A 20148-nucleotide genomic window follows, 5' to 3' on the forward strand; every position below is an offset into this window, starting at 1 on the left:
CTGTTACTGATCGGTCAATTCGACTCCCTTTCTTTGGCAGCCGCACAGCAGTATGCCTTGTAGATGAGGGCTAGAAAGAGCACGTGCTCCAGTGGTGGCATCCCTGCATCAAGTGGCTTCTCCTTCTCTTCTCCACCGGTATGTGCACACTTTGCGGTTTCTGCTGCGTTTCCGCAGCGTTTTTGGCTCTGCAGAAACGCAGCAGATTTTGCTGCGTTGTACAGTACCTTTATTTCCTATGGAAATAAAAAAAAGCTGTGCACATGCTGCGTTTTTTTCCGCGCGGTTTTGCTGCGGTTTACAATCCGCAGCATGTCAATTGTTTGGTGCAGAAACGCTGCGGTTTTACACCTCATCCATTATGAGGTGTAAAACCGCAAGGCAAAACCGCAGAAAAAACGCAGATAATCCGCAGAAAAACCGCAGCACTTTGTCCTGCGGATTTCCTGTGGTTTTCTCTACAAAATCCGCAGAGACTAAAAACTACGTGGGAACATACCCTCACATCACACACACTACAGTCCTCAGAGGTGGCACCCCAATTACCCTTGATTCCCCCAGTGTCACAACTCTCTAACCGCCCAACTGACCCAGAGTACAAATAGTATATTTGAGCAACATGGATGTATTTGAAAGGGTTTAGATCTGCATTTGTAGCTTAAACATTAATCAATAATAGGTGGATGAGTGAAAGTTGTAGGCAAGGTGCTCTCAGAGCTCTGCAAAACTCAGACAACACACATAAAAGAGTCCCAACTTGGAGTCCAAATATTTCCAAAAATTAGGGGCAGACACCAGGAAAAATGGCATCAATTCACCTACAGTAAAAATGTTATAATGGCACAGCAGCAGTCAGTCATTGGCCATTTATTAGCCAGGATTTGGGCCAGCATAGCTTGGAATATAAGTTAAAATTAAGAGGTGGGTGAGGGACCAGTGTAGGCATGCTGCGCTGGAAGCCCTGATACCTCATGCAACAGCTCAAACTGCTTTTCTGCTCAGCCACACTTATGTGGCACAAATATCAGCTTCGTAGACTACTATTGTTTAAAAAATGTATGGATAGTAATACAGGTAGTTGACTGAAAGTGTAGACCTGCAGGTCTGGGTGCTCTGTTTCTACAGGCAACACACATGAAGGAGACCAAACTTGGAATCCAAATATTTTGAAAAATTAGGGGCAGACACCACTAAGGTGGCATCAATTTCCCCAGAGTAAAAGTAGTATAATGGGGCTCTGACACCCCTTCCACTACATGCAACCCACTAGAAGGAGACACAACTTGGAGTCTCCACATTTCAAAAAATTGTTAGTAGCATCATCAACAGTAGCAATAGCAGGCACAGAACCCACGGCAAAGGTGTCATAGACTGCAATAACGTAAGATCAATGCAGCACACTAAAAATTACACCATCGCCTAGTCTGAGACTGGGGTGCAAAAGTCATTGGAGATCCATGACTTGTTCATCTTGATGAAAGATAGGCAGTTTACACCTTCAGCTGGATGTGCTTATTCGTCAGGACAACACCAGCAGCGCTGCTGGTGCTGCCTTGAGGAAAATCACCCTTAGGCTGTATGCCCACATAAGCGTTTTTTCACGTTTTTTAAGCATTTTTTCCATGCAAAAGCGCTTTAAAAAAGCATACATTAAGCATCCAATTCTTATAATGCATTCTGCAATTTTTGTGCACATGATGCGTTTTTTTCTGCAAAGAAAACACATCGCGGTAAAAAACACAGTATGATCATTCATTTTGCGGTAAAAAACACATTTCCAACTATATTCTATGAGAATGTGGATGCTCCGGAAAAAAACGCATAAACGCGCAAAAAACGTGTTTTTCCTGGAAAGGAGTCCGGTTTTTAGTCAGGAATTTTCTGCATACGTGGGTACATAGCCTTAAGATTGTCTACAAGCGTGTTTCGATACTCCAGCATGCTTGCATCACTGTGACGAACGTCAGCTTACGCTGAGTCGTTTTCCTTTTTTGAGTGGAACCTCTGAGCCGTGGTGCCCACCACCTAGAGCGAGCTGACCTAGTGAGAACCCACCCCCAGTACAGGGAGTGTCAGGGGCAAGACCAAGGGGGTGAGCCACCACGGCAGCTGGACCAGACGGCCGGCTCAGGGAGACACTATTGAGTGTCTGGCAACAGGACGGACAGGATACCAAACACAAAACGAAGTCACAGGGTTTCTTCAGCAAAACGTGGTTTCACACTTTATTCAGGTGCAAGGCATAAACAGGGAATCAGGTGCAGGGCACAAACGGAGAAACACGGCAAGGTGCGTGCAAGGGCACACCAAATGTTCTAGACATAACACGTGCACGAAAAAATACCAGAGGCCAGGGCAGGGTACGTGTTAGGGATCACACCAGAGTTCCTAGAGGGGATGCGTGCTAGGGTACGCCAGAGTCCAAGACAAAGTGCGCGCCGAGAGACACGCCAGAGTCCAAGGCTGGGTGCGTGCAAGGACACGCCAGGATCCAAGACGGGGTGCGATGGCATCGGACTCCTGGCAACGACCGACAGGGTCCAGGCATCAAGCTGCGGACATCAGCTCTGGATATCAGGCCGCAGTCATCTGGTTCCGGACCTCTGGCAGCGGTCGGCAGGTTTCGGGAATCCGGCAGGCAAGCCAGGGTTCAAGGGAAGGTGCGTGCTTGGAGCCACGCCAGGGTTCAAGGCAGGGTGCGTGCTTGGAGACACACCAGGATCAGGTTTACAGGACGGAGGCCTGCGCATGCCGAGGGGCATGCCAGGGACAGGTACAAGGACGGAGGCCTGCGCGTGCAGAGAGGCACGCCAGGGACAGGTACAAGGACGGAGGCCTGCGCGTGCAGAGGGCACGCCAGGGACAGGTACAAGGACGGAGGCCTGCGCGTGCAGAGGGCATGCCAGGGAGAGGCACAAGGACGGTGGCCTGCGCGTGCAGAGGGCACACCAGGGACTGGTACAAGGATGGTGGCCTGCGCGTGCGAGGACACGCCAGGGACAGAGTACGAGAACAGGGTTAGGGCCTGTGCGTGCAAGAGAGCACGACAGGATACAAGGCAAAACCTGCGCGTACTTTTATAGAAGCACGGGGAGGTATGCCAAGGGCAGGCGAGGACCTGCGCGTGCTATAGAGAGCACGCAGAGCACAGTGCAGAAACAGCGTGAAGTGCAAGGAAGCACAGAGAGCATGGCTGGGACTCTGGCTAGCTGATCGGGCTGCGGCACTGACAGACGGGCAAGACTCCAGCGAACCCGACTGAGGCATGGCAGGCGACACAGCTGTCACTGACCGACGAGCACAGCTGAGGCACAAGCAGGCGGGCACGGCTAGGGCGGGCACGGCTGAGGCACAAACAGGAGGCTAGGAAGGCCAGGTGCATGCAAAGGGCACATGAAGCAACAGAGCAAGGCAAGACAAGAAACCAGGCAGAGCATAGGCAGAGTACGGAACCAGGAACGGAAGCATAGGTAGAAACACGGAGTCAGATCAGAGCGAGAACGGAGCTAGCAGCGGAGCGTAGGCCGAAGCCCAGAGCCGGGCCAAGGGAGAGCCTTGGAACTAGCCTAGAAACGTGCAAGAGAGCACAATAGGAAAGAGGAGGAATGGTGCATGTGCCAGAGGGCACTACAGAGCACCATAGGAGAGAGCGAGGCAGAGCAAGCAAAGACTGAGACCATATGGAGGAACAAGGCAGAGCAAGGCAAGGTACGGAACAAGGCATAGCGAAAACAGGCAAGGCAGGGAACATAGAAAGTACTACAAGGCAAAGCAAGGCACGGACAAACATGGCACGAAGGACAAACACTAGACAAGACACGAGAGAAGAGACGGAGTATGAGCATGGAGCATGTGCAGAGACGTACGACAGAACAAAATGCAAGGGCACAGAATAGAGGGAGCGACCCAGCAGACCAAGCAAGGGAAGCAACACAATACTCAGGCCCTGAGCATAGGAAGGGGCGGTCTGATATAGGGCATAGCACCTCCACTTCCGGGTCAGGACCAGGGAAGAACTTCCAGTTCAGTCCTCCAGGATCACAGGGAGCAGTCACATGATCAGGATTCCAGACATGCAGGGATGATTGCAGAACCAGTGCTGAAACCTAGGTAGGTCACATGATCAGAGTTCCAGACATGCAGAGATGAATGCAGAACCAGCCTCTGCTGGAACATAGGAAGGACACATGATCAGGGGTTCTAGACATGACGAAACGATCACAGAAGGCAGAGCAGAAACGCAGGCATCCCGCAGCTCAACAGTCATGAGGTGAGTGTGCACACTGCCTTAGGGAACATGCAGGATAGCAGACATGAGATGCGCGTGCACACCGCTCCAGTGGTCATGAGGCAAAACAGGCATGGCGGACATGGCGAGCATGACAATCACTTTCCAAGGGAAGAAGCAACTAGTAAAATTGAGTCTTGTACCGTGTATCTAACAGAGTGGCAACCCAGTAGTCACACTATTTCTAATCATAACAACTTACAAATTCTGCTACATCTAGATGGCAGGGTGCATTGTTGCATGATGCAACTATACAGCCTGCTATCCAGCAGAGACACTGAGCAACGTGTGCTAGCACTGCTCAGTATCTCACTGTGAACTCCTATGACCTTGGTGATGTCAGTGAGGTGACAGTTCACCATGAGACACTGAGCTGACCAAGCACACACAGCTCAGTGTCTCTGCTGGCTGGTAGGCTGTATATTCGAATTATGCAACAATGCAGCCTGCCATCTAGATGTAGCAGAGCTAGACGTGTTGCGGGATTATCTTCTTGGTGGACAGGTAAGGAATATTGTTTATTATTTTAATTCTGTTAGAGGGGACATTTGCTTCAGTGGACTGGGCAATGACGTGTGTATGGTTTAATTTAGGTTCAAGAAGGGAGTCTGGGTCATTCTTTCAATTACAGGAATTTATTCTGGGTGTGTTTTTACACAATGTCACTATGGGGTTAGTAATGGGGGCTTCTTATAGATGCCTCTCCATTACTTACCTCTGGGCTTGATGTCACCTGACAATACAACCCCCCCAATTATCACCCCACTTGCCACTGCACTAGGGCAAGTGGGAAGAGCGAGGCTAAGTGCCAGAATTGGTGCATCTTATGGATGCCCCTTTTCTGGGGTGGCTGAGAGCTGATGTTTTACGTCTGGGAGTGGGTCAATATCCATGACCCCTTCCTAAGCTATTAATATGAGCGCGCAGCTGTCTTCTTAGCCTTTGCTGGTTAGTAATTATAGAGGACCCTAGGTTATTGGTTTTTGTATACAGCTGTGAGCTGATATTAATAGCCTGGGAAGCTCCATGGGTATTACTCCCTTTCAAGGCTATAAACATCTGCCCCCAGTTGTCAGCTTTCCCTCTGTTGGTTACTAAAATTTTGGGGGACCCCACGCAATTTTTTTCTGAAATTAATTTATGTCAGTCACACCCCACTTTCCCTCACACCTGATTTTCCTTAGCCACACATATATTCAGTACCATTGGTCTGCCCCAGACAAAGTCTGCTCCATCTAGTTCAAATTCCATATTTCAAATTACAGATTTCTAATTACACTACTCTGAATTAGACTAGAATTGGACTGGAATTAGACTGTAAGGTAACGGACTATAACACCACTACAATGCTTCAGCTTCTTGTTACTATCACCCCCCATACTACTCTATTTTTCCCTAAATCCTGTAATCCCCCCACCTAATAAGGAACTAGTCAGTTCCCCCTCCATCCTCCCCAGCCATCTCACCTCCTCAGAACTGATCCTCCACACACAATCCTTTTTCTCCAGACACACACGGCCACATCATGTCCTATCCTGCTCCCACCTTCTAACGCTCTGTCTGCTACTCCTCATTGCTGGCGACATATCCCCAAATAATGGCCTTCCTCAACACATCCCCACACTCATTTCTAACACCCTGCCATGATCCTCTACACGTTTTTGCAACCATGACAACCTCATACCTATTCATTCAGCCCCCACTCCCCCGATCCCCCTACCTGAAGCTCTATGGAACGTACGCTCTGTCTGCAACAAGCTGTCGATTATCCATGACCTCTTTATCACCAACAAACTCTCCTTCCTTGCCATCACTGAATCCTGGCTCACTCCGTCTGACACAGCCTCTCCAGCTGCGCTTTCCTTTGGCGGATTCCATCTCTCTCACACCCCTCTCCCCAGCAACAAACGTGGTGGAGAAGTTGGCTTGCTCCTGTCTGATACCTGCTTCTTTACCCCTATTCCACTCCCACCCTCCGCTACTCTTCCCTCGTTCGAGGTGCACTCTGTCCGCATTTATTCCCCCTCCAACCTCCAACTGGCTGTCATCTACTGCCCCCCAGAACTAGCCATCTCCACCTTTCTCGACCACTTCACCACCTGGCTACTTCATTTCCTCTCTGCTGACATCCCCACCATCATCATGGGCGATTTCAACATCCCCATTAACACTTCCACCACGGCTGGCTCTAAACTTCTATCGCTCACAGCTTTCCTTGGCCTCACTCAATGGTCCTCTGCGGCCACTCACAAAGATGGTCACATGCTGGACCTTATTTTCACCCGTCTCTGTTCCCTCACTAACTCACCCCTCCCCCTGTCTGACCACAACCTACTGACATTCTCTTCCCTCTCCTCTCCCACTGCGCAACCCCACTCCACAATCTCGCTCACCCTTGCAGGAATCTCAAACACTTCAATTTACAATCACTCTCTGAGTCCCTTCTCCCTCTTACAGACATAGATTCCCTTCATGACATAGACGCTGCTGCCACTTTTTATAACACCACAATAACAGCAACACTTGATTCGGCGGCCCCCCTCACGCAGAGCAAAACTCGTACAATCAACAGGCAGCCCTGGCCGACCATCCTGACCAAAGAAGTGAGACGGGTTTCCAGGGCCGCTGAGTGGAGATGGAAGAGAACCCATTCTACCAAGCACCTCAACGCATACAAGCAGTCCCTTGCCAGCTCCAAGTCCATGCTCTCTGCCACAAAACAAACTTACTTCGCATCTCTCATATAGTCCCTGTCTCACAACCCTAAACAGCTCTTCAACACTTTCAATTCTCTACTCCGTCCCACAACACCTTCTCCCTCTCCTCTCATTTCTGCTTTTCTGCATTTCAGCTCTCCACTCTCCTGTCAAGATTACACCTCACCACTTGCACGCTTGACCTGCTCCCGTCCCACCTCATCCCTAACTTTGCCACAGTCTTCATCCCAACTCTAACACACCTCTTCAACCTTTCACTTACAAATGGTGTCTTTCCCTCACCCTTCAAACATGCCTCAATCACACCCATCCTCAAAAAGCCCTCCCTCGACCCATCCTCTGTGCCTAACTATCGCCCAATATCTCTTCTCCCTTACACTTCAAAACTACTGGAGCAGCATGTATATCTTGAAGTGTCCTCCCACCTCTCCTCCTGTTCCCTCTGACCGGCTACAATCTGGCTTCCGACCGTATCACTCAACCGAAACTGCCCTAATTAAAGTCACTAACGACCTACTAACCACCAAGAGCTAGCGACATTACTCTGTCCTCCTTCTCCTGAACCTGTCTTCTGCCTTTGACATCGTGGACCATTCCCTTCTGCTACAGATTCTCTCATCTCTTGGCATCACAGACTTGGCCCTATCCTGGATCTCATCATACCTAACAGACCGAACATTTATTGTCTCCCTCTCACACACCACCTCCTCACCTCGCCCCCTGTCTGTCGGTATTCCTCAAGGCTCAGTCCTAGGACCCCTACTCTTCTCCATCTACACCTTTGGCCTGAGACAGCTCATAGAAACCCTCGGATTGCAGTATCACCTCTACGCCGATGACACGCAGATCTACCTATCTGGACCTGACTTCACCTCCCTACTGACAAAATCCCACAATATCTATCTGCTATCTCAGCCTTCTTTTCTGCCCGCTTTCTCAAACTGAGCATGGACAAAACAGAATTCATCATCTTTCCCCATCTCACTCTACCACTCCACCAGACCTATCCATCAATGTCAATGGCTGCTCGCTTTCCCTAGTACCACACGCTCGGTGCCTTTGGGTGATCCTCGACTCTGCCCTCTCTTTCAAACCACATATCCAAGCCCTTGCCTCCTCCTGCCACGTCAAACTCAAAAAAATTTTGCGGATCCGTGCATTCCTCAACCATGAAACAACAAAAACACTAGTGCACACCCTTATCATCACCCGCCTCGAATACTGCAACCTCCTATTCTCTGGCCTCCCCTCTAGCACTCTGGCATCACTCCAGTCCATCCTACCCTCTCCTGCCCGACTAATCTACCTGTCTCCCCGCTATTCCCCAGCCTCCCCCCTATACCAGGCCCTTCACTGGCTTCCTATTGCCCAGAGGCTCCAGTCCAAAACCCTAACCATGACATACAAAGCCATCCACAACCTGTCTCCTCCATACATCTGTGACATGGTCTCCTGGTACTTACCCGCACGCAACCTTTGATCATCTCAAGATCTCCTTCTCCACTCCCCCCTTATCTCTTCTTCCAACAACTGCATACAAGACTTCTCCCGTGCTTCCCCCATACTCTGGAACTCTCTACCCCAACACATTAGACTCTCACCAACAACAGAAAACTTCAAGAACTTGAAGACCCACCTGTTCCGACAAGCCTACAGCCTGCAATGATCCTCAGTCTACTGAACCACTGCACAACCAGCTCTACCCTCTCCTAGTGTATCCTCACCCATCCCTGTAGACTGTGAGCCCTCGCGGACAGGCTCCTCTCTCCTTCTGTACTTGTGTGTCCCTTGCCTTACACATGTTTATTGTACCTGTCTATATTTCCCCTTTTCACATGTAAAGCTCCATGGAATAAATGGCGCTATGTAAATGTATAATAATAATGTGAAATAATACATGTACAGTAACCTACAGAAGCACTGCTCTAATTATATGTGACTGATATCTTTATATCTACCTAAGCTATGTGTATATATCTATTCAATGCTATTTTTTCTCGCACCCATTGATTTGCATTACTGAGTCTCGTCTAAGATACGAGAACAATCGCAGCATGGTGCAATTCTTTTCTTAGTGTGAATTCAGCTGGAAAAAATTGCAGATGAGTTAGTTGTGACTCATAGCTTAACATTCGTCAGAGTGCAATCCGATTTTTTTATTGCAATGTGCTCGTCCATTTTTCTTGCAGACGAGTATGAACCCTAACAGTATGTTTGGTACCATGAGCCCCCATCGATCGCTGTAATCCATCCTCCATCCGCCTGTGCGGCGACTGTCCTCAACTTATAGATATTATCTCTTCCTTAACTCCTCTTCTTCCTCTGTGACCACCACCTCCTCCGACAAACTATTCAAAGTGTGTTCCAGCATGCAGATGACTGGAATAGTGATGCTGATGATTGCATTGTCAGTGCTAATCATTTTAATAGCCATTTTAAAACTGTGCAGAAGGGAGCAGAGGTCCTCTGTGCCCGCTCCGCAAGCATGATCTGCACCATGTCCGTACTACTTTGGACCAGGTTATGCAAAATAACATACTGCACCAGGTCTTATCACTGGTGCCACAGTCGCTGCAACATGTGGAGAGTGCAACTCCACACTGTCGGCACATCGCATATCAATCGGTTAACCGGTAGCCCAAAAGACCTCACTAGCGATGCAAGACGATGACCCACGGGGTGCAAACGGCGGAAGTGAGCACACAGCGACCATGCTTTCTGCAGCAGCGCATCCACAGTGGCAGAGAAATTGCTGGGCCACCAGGTTAAGGACGTGAGCCATGCAAGACATGTGTATGAGGTTGCCCCGGCATAGTGCCGCCACCACGATGGCATCATTATCACACATGGCCTTCCCTGCGTCCAGGTTCAGTGGAGACAGCCATTGCTCAAACTCGGCCTTGATAGCTGTCCACAACTCTTGAGTTGCGTGACTGAGATCTTCAAGGCATACTAGTTTAAACATTTCCTGATTGCAGTGAGCCCTGGCTGCACAGAACGAGGGGGAGGGATTCTTTCTGCACTGTTGGAAGGTGTGTCTCATTAAGGGAGGGGTTGAGAATGAAGGTGGAGACCCTAGAGAAGGTGGAGGAACAGAATCAGTGCAGGAAGTGTTAGATACAGAGGTTTGTCCAGCAAGCCTTCGGGATTCCTATACTTGGTGTCTAGTGATTTAGGTCACCAACCATATGTGTTCAGTAGTTTCATTCTCCAATCTCTGTTGTCTAGTAGTTTAGTTCTCCATCTTCTGATGTGTAGTGGTTTAGTTCTCCATCCTTTGGTGTCTAGTGGTTTACTTCACCATCTCTTGGTGTGTAGTGGTTTAATTATCCAACCATAGGTGTATAGTAGTTTAGTTCTCCAACCCGTGTTGTCTAGTAGTTAAGTTCTCCATCCTCTGGTGTATACTGACTTAGTTCTCCATCCCCAAGCACCGTGCAGGCCTTGGAGAGTCCAAGACTTGTGGAACAGACCCTTCCCCGCCTTCCCCCACAGCAACCAGAGTCATCCAGTGCCCAGTCACTGAGATGACATGCTTGCTCATCTAGGTGTCAGTGGTGAAATGCACACTGGCAGACATGGATATTTTCAAGGAACGAGCTAAGCTACTCAGCTGTGTACCTCTAGGTTCACACCAAGTGGAATCTACAACCTCATCATCAACCTGTGTTTTCCTATTCCTCGCTCTGAGAGTCACCCTCTTCTTCCTGCTCTGACAGCACAATACAGTCTCCATGCACCTCAGGAATCTGCGTCTCATCAGGATCACCTCCACCCCGGGGGGTTAATGACTGGTGATAAGGGTATGGACTCTGCTAGGACTGTACTTTGTCCTGCCCCAGATGCAACTGAAAAAAATTTTGGGCATCAGTACAGATGCTTTTCTCTATTTTGAGTCTGTGAATCTTTGGAGAAGACCTCTGATGACCATGGAATAGAATGTATGAACAGCTCTGCAGACTCTTCCATCTGTAGTTCCCCACAGTCAGCTGGGCAGTTGGAGAGTTGTGACATGGGGGGAACCAGAGTAATTGGAGTGCCACCTCTGTGGCCTGTACTATGTGTGATGCTGAGGTGGAGGAAGAGGAAAAGCCACTTGATGCAGTGCTTGAAATCCAATGAACCACATGTTGTTTCTGATCCTCATATACAAGGCGAAGATGAGGGCGTCCCGCAAACTCGCTGCTTCGGGGTAACCCTGGACTCTTATCTCTCCTTCAAAACACATATCAATGCCCTTTCCACTACAACCCAAAAATATTTTCCAAATCCGTACGTTCCTTAATCAAAAATCTGCAAAAATTCAAGTCCATGCACTCTTCATTTCCCACCTCGACTACTGCAACCTTCTGCTTTATGGCCTCCCTTATAACAGTCTCGCACCCCTCCAATTGATACTAAACTCTGCTGCCCGACTAATCCATCTATCCCTCTGCTATTCCCTGGCCTCTCTCCATTCTGTCAATCCCTTCATTGGCTCCCCATTACAGAATTTAGTTCAAAACCCTAATCATGGCATACAAAGCCATCCACAACTTGTCTCCTCCATACATCTTTGACCTAGTATCCCGGTACTTACCTGCACGCAACCTACGACCCTCACAAGATCTCCTTCTCCACTCCCCTCTTATCTCCTATCGTTAGATATCTCCTATCGATATCTCCAATCGTTACACCGATGCCTCTACCTTGTGACAGTCATTACACTGGCTACCCATCCACTCCAGAATTCAGTATAAACTTATTACCCTCACCCACAAAGCCCTCCATGGCTCAGCACCACCCTACATCTCCTCCCTTGTTTCAGTATACCACCCTACCCGCGCCCTCCGTTCTGCTGATGACCTGAGGTTAGTATCCTCAATAGTCAGAACCTCCCACTCCCGTCTCCAAGACTTTACACGTGCCGCGCCAATTCTTTGGAATGCACTTCCCAGGTCAATACGATTAGTCCCCAATCCCCACAATTTTAAGCGTGTCCTGAAAACGCATTTATTCAGACTGGCCTATCGCCTCAACACATTAACCTAACCTATCCCTGTGTGGCAGAGCCAAAAGTTTTACCATAACCAGGTTCCCAGCATCATGTTCCCACATGCTTTATGCATCCATTAGCCCTCTGTGTCTGTACTGTTACACACTTAACATTATGGCTGGTCCATACAATCAGGGCAACTGTTACCACCCACCTTTCGTGTCTACCTCTTTCCTCATAGACTGTAAGCTTGCGAGCAGGGCCCTCATTCCTCTTGGTATTTGTTATAATCTACTGTATGTGATTATTGTTATGCTGTAATGTCTATTGTCTGTACAAATCCCCCCTGAAATGTAAAGTGCTGCGGAATATGTCGGCGCTATAAAAATAAAATTTATTATATTATTATATTATTATCTCCTCTTCCTAGAATCAAATTACAAGCATGTAGCACAAAATGGACTCCATTCTGAAGATAAGCACAGATCCCAGAGGATGGTTCTGAATCTATCAGACATGTATAGTATATTCTGTGCATATCCCAAAATTTCTGAGTTGGGAATGTCCATTAATTGTCTGTTTGAAAGGTTCCTTTTAACTGGCATTGATTAGTACTGTCCTACAGAACAGGGATAATGATGTGTGCTACCTAAATGCAGAACTCAATGCATCTATATTAATTCTGCTATTTTTTTTGCTTCATTTCTTATGCCCGTGAGATTCTCATTCACAGTAATTTATGTGGGTACTTACGCACATCAAGTCAACTGTGCACCACTACAAACGATGACACAATTACTCCTGTATGCAAACATTTTAATGAAATATTATGGCAGAAGAAACAAGAGAACGATAAGAAATTTGCACATTTCTCTGCATGAAAAGGATACCAAACCGCCTGTCCTCATTCACAGAACTACAATGTGTATGAAACTTGCTACCATTATCATAGTCTTATGAATGCTGTACTATTTTATTTAATTCTCACCTCATATTTGCAGTTTCATTAAATGTAGTCAATCATCTACTTTAAATGGAGGTATATTACATACAGTTGTGTGAAAAAGTGTTTGCCCCCTTCCTGAATTCCTATTCATTTGCATGTTTGTCACACGTAAATGTTTCAGATAACAAAACAAATTTAAATATTAGACAAAGATAACACAAGTAACACAAAATGCAGTTTTTAAATGAAGGGCTTTATTATTAAGAGAAAAAGAAATCCAAGCCTACAGGGCCCTGTGTGAAAAAGTGATTGCCCCCTAAATCTAATAACTAGTTGAGTGACCTTTAGCAGCAACAACTGCAATCAAGCATTTGCGATATCTGGCAATGAGTATTTTACAACGCTCTGGAGAAATTTTGTCCCACTCATCTTTGCAGTATTGTTCTAATTCAACCATATTGGACGGTTTCTGAGCATGAGCAGATGGCCAGACATTCTCCTTCAGGATTGTTTGCTAGATAACAGAATTCATGGTTTACCACAGCAAGTGTTTCAGGTCCCAAAGCAGCAAAACAGCCCCAGACAATCACACTACCACTACCATAATTTACTGTTGGTATGATGTACCTTTTCTGAAATGCTGTGTTACTTCTACATCAGATGTAATGCAACATACACCTTCCAAAAAGTTCAAATTTTGTCTTGTCAGTCCAGAGTATTCTCCTAAAAGTCATGGGGATCATCAAGATGTTTTCTGGCAAAACTGTGATGAGTCTTCATGTTCTTATTGCACAGCAGTGATTTTCATCTCGGAGCTCTGCCCAGTCTTTTTCTTATGGTGGAGTCATGAACATTGACCTTAACTGAGGCAAGTGAGGTCTACAGTTCTTTGGATGTTGTTGTGGGTGTTTTGTAACCACTTAGATGAATCGTCGCTGTGCTCTTGGGGTAAATTAATTCGGCCGGTCACTCCTGGGAAAGTTCACCACTGTTCCATGTTTTTGCCATTTGTGGATAATGGCTATAACTGTGGTTCAATGGAGTCCCAAAGCTTTAGAAATGTTAAAACTAAAAGAGAAAGAGCGCAATAGGGTCTTACCCAAGTAAAATGGATATAAATCAAGCTATTATACTCACCAATAACAGGAGAGTTTCAGGCACAAAGGAATAGAGGTCAAGCTGCTGCACATCCAAATGGCCACTCAGTGACCATAAATCATCAGATTTACAAAGAAAGAATTTTTGGATTTAAACGTGCGCTGCTAGACAAACGACTCCTTGCAGATTGTATACTTATATACTTTTAATTCCCAACGCGTTTCGAAGTTAACACTTCTTCCTCAGGGGATGATATGTACAGACAGCCAAAGTAGTTCCCGGTTTTATACAGACAAAAAAACAACTACTTTGGCTGTCTGTACATATCATCCCCTGAGGAAGAAGTGTTAACTTTGAAACGCGTTGGGAATTAAAAGTATATAAGTATACAATCTGCAAGGAGTCGTTTGTCTAGCAGCGCACGTTTAAATCCAAAAATACTTTCTTTGTAAAGCTTTAGAAATGGCGTTTTAACCTTTCCCAGATTGACAGATCTCAATTACTTTGTTTCTCATTTGTTCCAGAATTGTTTTGGATGAGGTCTAGCTTTTAAGGATTTTTTGGTCTACTTCACTTTGTCAGGCAGGTCCTACAGTTGTGGCCAAAAGTATTGACACCCCTGCAATTCTATCAGATAATACTCAGTTTCTTCCTGAAAATGATTGCAAACACAAATTCTTTGGTATTATTATCGTCATTTAATTTGTCTTAAATGAAAAAACACAAAAGAGAAGGAAGCAAAAAGCAAAACATTGATCATTTCACACAAAACTCCAAAAATGGGTCAGACAAAAGTATTGGCACCCTCAGCCTAATACTTGGTTGCACAACCTTTAGCCAAAATAACTGTGACCAACCGCTTCCGGTAACCATCAATGAGTTTCTTACAATGCTCTGCTGGAATTTTAGACCATTCTTCTTTGGTAAACTGCTCCAGGTCCCTGATATTTGAAGGGTGCCTTCTCCAAACTGCCATTTTTAGGTCTCTCCACAGGTGTTCTATGGGATTCAGGTCTGGACTCATTGCTGGCCACCTTAGAAGTCTCCAGTGCTTTCTCTCAAACCATTTTCTAGTGCTTTTTGAAGTGTGTTTTGGGTCATTGTCCTGCTGGAAGACCCATGACCTCTGAGGGAGACCCAGCTTTCTCACACTGGGCCCTACATTATGCTGCAAAATTTGTTGATAGTCTTCAGACTACATAATGCCATGCACACAATCAAGCAGTCCAGTGCCAGAAGCAGCAAAGCAACCCCAAAACATCAGGGAACCTCCGCCATGTTTGACTGTAGGGACCGTGTTCTTTTCTTTGAATGCCTCTTTTTTTCTCCTGTAAACTCTATGTTGATGCCTTTGCCCAAAAAGCTCTACTTTTGTCTCATCTGACCAGAGAACATTCTTCCAAAACGTTTTAGGCTTTTTCAGGTAAGTTTTGGCAAACTCCAGCCTGGCTTTTTTATGTCTCCGGGTAAGAAGTGGGGTCTTCCTGGGTCTCCTACCATACAGTCCCTTTTCATTCAGATGCCGACGGATAGTATGGGTTGACACTGTTGTACCCTCGGACTGCAGGGCAGATTGAACTTGTTTGGATGTTAGTCGAGGTTCTTTTCCAACATCCGCACAATCTTGCGTTGAAATCTCTTGTCATTTTTCTTTTCCGTCCACATCTAGGGAGGTTAGCCACAGTGCCATGGGCTTTAAACTTCCTGACGACACTGCGCACGGTAGACACAGGAACATTCAGGTCTTTGGAGATGGACTTGTAGCCTTGAGATTGCTCATGCTTCCTCACAATTTGGTTTCTCAAGTCCTCAGACAGTTCTTTGGTCTTCTTTCTTTTCTCCATGCTCAATGTGGTACACACAAGGACACAGGACTGAGGTTGAGTCAACTTTAATCCATGTCAACTGGCTGCAAGTGTGATTTAGTTATTGCCAACACCTGTTAGGTGTCACAGGTAAGTTACAGGTGCTGTTAATTACACAAATTAGAGAAGCATCAAATGATTTTTCGAACAGTGCCAATACTTTTGTCCACCCTCTTTTTTATGTTTGGTGTGAAATTATATCCAATTTGGATTTAGGACAATTCTTTTTGTGTTTTTTCATTTAAGACAAACTAAATGAAGATAATAATACCAAAGAATTTGTGTTTGCAATCATTTTCAGGAAGAAACTGCGTATTATCTGACAGAATTGCAGGGGTGTCAATACTTTTGGCCACAACTGTATTTAAATGATTTCTTGACTTGTAACCTGTGTGACAGTGATCAGGCATGGGTGTGGCTAGGGAAATTGAACTCAGATTCTCAAAGATGTGATAAACCACAGTTAATTTGTGTTTTAAGTGGAGGAGGTGGGGGCAGTCACTTTTTCACACAAGGCCCTGTAGGTTTGTATTTCTTTTTCCCTTAATAATAAAGACCTTCATTTAAAAACTGTATTTTGTGTTTACTTGTGTTATCTTTGTCTAATATTTACATTTGTTTGGCGATCTGAAACATTTAAGTGTGACAAACATCCAAAATGATAAGAAATCAACTGTACGTCTGTATACCATAAATACAAGCACACACATATACATACACCATACATATATACACATACACACATACATTTGCTGTAATAAAGTACATACACATATCCCTTACATACATACACACATATACCCTACATACTCACACACACATATACCATACAAACACTCACATATTCTGTACACACACATAGACACACATAAATACTGTATGGTGATGAGCGAGCGTGCTTGGATAAGGTGTTATCCGAACATGTTCGTGTGCTAATAGAGTATCTTTGGCGAGCTCTAATACTATGTTCAATTCGTCGTGGCTGAATGTCTCTTGGCTGTTAAACAGCTGCAACATATGCAGGGATTGCCTAACAAACAGGCAATTCCTGCATGTGTTGCGGCTTGTCAAACAGCCACGAGACATGCAGCCAGCTGCACCGACGGTATGTCCGCCCGAATCTAAAGCTCAAATTATATGGAAAAACTTAAGTAGACAGTGTTTTCCGGAAATACATTTTTTACAACAAAATCATAACCTAGTTGTTTGCCAGTTAGATAAAGCTGACTGTATTGTCTTTCTAGATGCGTCCATGTACTTAAAATTAGCTTTATCGATTCTTTACACAAAAATACGTATAAACGGTTACTTTCTGACACTACTATTAAAGACTCTCTTTTCAGTTTGTAAGAGGGTCCAGCAATAAGAGTAGTAAATACTAAAATTATGAGATATTTACAACCAGATCAGCCTACTGTTCCAAGCTTTCATGGATTACTGAAGATGCATAAAAATATTTTTCCTTCTCCTTTACGCCCCTTAATTGAAGGCATAGGATCTCTAATTATGTGTCTAAGGGAAAGGGTAGATGACCATCTTTAACCTCTATACAATCAAAGAATAAAAAATCTACAGCACCTCATAGCAATAAGGGGTCAACTTTACCCACAATAGAGGCGCATGTCAATTCCAGAGAGTCCTTCCCGGAAAATATCCAGACATCCAAAAAAAAGATCATGTAAGATCGAAACGTCACCACAGATGACAGAATAAAGAAACAGAATTTTTCACCAACTTTTGAGGTGCAGTCTTCATTTTTTATTTGGACATCTTTAACCTCTAGTCACTAGGATTCCAGGTTGTATAAGGAATAATAGTTCTAAAAATATTTGATGAATTTACTTGGAATGAGGATTTTTATTTTTTTAGATGCGATGTTAACTATTTGCATTCAAGTATTCCCCATCACTTTGCCCTTGAAGCAGTACAATACCACTTGAATCAATATAGCACTTATATCAAGGAATTTAAGCACCAATCCAGGGTTTTCTTTTCAATGTTTGAGTGGCGCTTTGTTAGGCTCACCTTCTTGTGGCTTCACCTTTTACTGACGTCTCTCTGGTCCCATGGCAAGAAGTCAGAAGTTACGCCACAAGAGCTTAAAACAACTCTATGACAGCCAGAAAGAGGCTCTTAAAGAAATGTATTGAAAAGTGAGCTCCAGTGCGCTCCATGACACACTGGAACTGCCGACAGGTCACTTTTCACCATGGACTGGAAATGGATAAAGGAGGCAGCAGTTGAGTATGAGACAGGAGAATTGTATTTTAAAGCACCACTCCAGTGGTGCAATAGAAAATAAACACTGGAGTGGTGCTATAAATATTTCATTCTCTCTGTATTCTGCTCAGACATGATTTCTTCACATTTGATGGGAAATACTTTTTACAAATAGAAGGTTATAAGGTGCTACAAAGGACTTTAAATTTTCCCCACCTCTTCCAATACTTTTAATGGTTTTGATAAAACAAATCTATTTTTGATTAGATTGTCTGGTACGGCCGCTATGTCGACGATCTTCTTTTTGTCTGCTCTGGCAACATAGCGACTTTTCTCATTTTCTCATATATTTGAAAGCAAATAATTACAATTTTACTTTCTGTTCTCCTAAGTCACAAGTTTCCTTTTTGGATATTTATTGGATATTTATCTTATTGGTGTTCCTGTATCTGTCAAGGTCCATATTTCACATTACAGGAACAGTGTCTCAGGTAAGACCATTTTACAAGCATCCAGTTGTCACTCTCATCATACAGCCAAGGCGATTTCACATGGTGAAATTTTGTGTGCTTGCATATCTGCTCCGATGGCAGCACTTTCCATCGGTAGAGTGCTGTTATCAGTGACAGACTATGGAGCAGGGGTTATAATAAACAAGATGTTAAATCGGCCTTAAATAAAGTTAATGCTCAAACTAGAAATACGACTCTCTAAAGTTATAATAAAAAAACTATCAAATCAATTTATCTTCACTCCACATTGCTTTTAGTACAGCTTTTAGTGCACAATTTAATCAAACTAAGTGCATCATATTGAAATATCTGCCAATACTCATTCAGGATAATATTTAGAAAAAAAAAGTAGTAGATTTTTGATAATTATATTGTCTCCTAGTTGTTTCCTGGAGCAAACAGCTGCTTCCACATGCCTTTCTCAAAAAGGATTTTTTTTTTTTTATTGTGCAGGTAACCGCTGCAATGTTTGTACTTTTGCAGCAAAGAAGAACTGCAAATTTTCATTGCTGCATGGTAAAATAATAATCTTTATAATAATCTTTATTTTTATATAGCGCTAACATATTCCGCAGCGCTTTACAGTTTTTGCACACATTATCATGGTAAAGATCGCTGTACACATGATTTCATTAACTTGGACTCGCACCATGTCATTTACTTTAGTAAATGTTGTGTCTGTCATATGCTGTATATTAGTTCTACCCAAGAAACTCAAGACACACTGCAGAACATCTATCAGTACCAAGAATCATTCCTATTCTGACAAAGTAAAACATTTTGTTAACATACATAATGGTGATACTGCTAATCTGATCTTCTATGGGATTGAAATGGTGAAAAGTCTGAAGAGGAGAGGTATCTGGGAGAGACATCTTACTATGAGAGAAGCTCTATGGATACAGACATTAGACACAAAGCATCTGAATGGAAAAACCTCATCTGACATTAGGAGCAGCACAAAAATGATGTGGCAGGAGTTTCACGGCATGGGTTTCCGTGGCTGTATGTAAGCTGCACATTTCCAAACACAGTGCCAAACATCAAATGGAGTGGTGTAGACCTCACCACCACTGGACTCTGGAGCAGTGGAAATGTATTCTGTAGAGTCACAAATCCCTCCTATCTGACAGTGTGATGGCCGAGTCTGGGTTTGGTGAATACCACGACAATGCTACCTGCCTGACTGCATGCGGCCAACTGTAAGGTTTAATAGAGGGTGGATAATGCTTTAGGGTTGGTTTTCAGGGGTCAGCCTAAGCCCTTCAGTTTCAGTGAAGGGAAATGTTAATGACCCAGTATATCAAAATATGTGGAGGTCTAGTTGGGGCAGAAGTGCACAATAGGCAAATAACCCAAGAGAAATAAGAGAGGATGAGAGAAATGGTGGTGATCACTGGGTGGGGTTGTGTACGGACACAGAGCCTTAGAATCCGTGGCTGCGGCCCTGTGGCTGGAGGAATAATTCTTCCAGACAGCAATTCACTTTAGTAGAGATAACACGGTACTTGAGCTGAGCATGTAGGA

The sequence above is a fragment of the Dendrobates tinctorius genome, unplaced genomic scaffold, assembly GCF_039654945.1.
Source record: "Dendrobates tinctorius isolate UK_male_01 unplaced genomic scaffold, ASM3965494v1 ptg000016l, whole genome shotgun sequence".
NCBI lineage: Eukaryota > Metazoa > Chordata > Amphibia > Anura > Dendrobatidae > Dendrobates > Dendrobates tinctorius.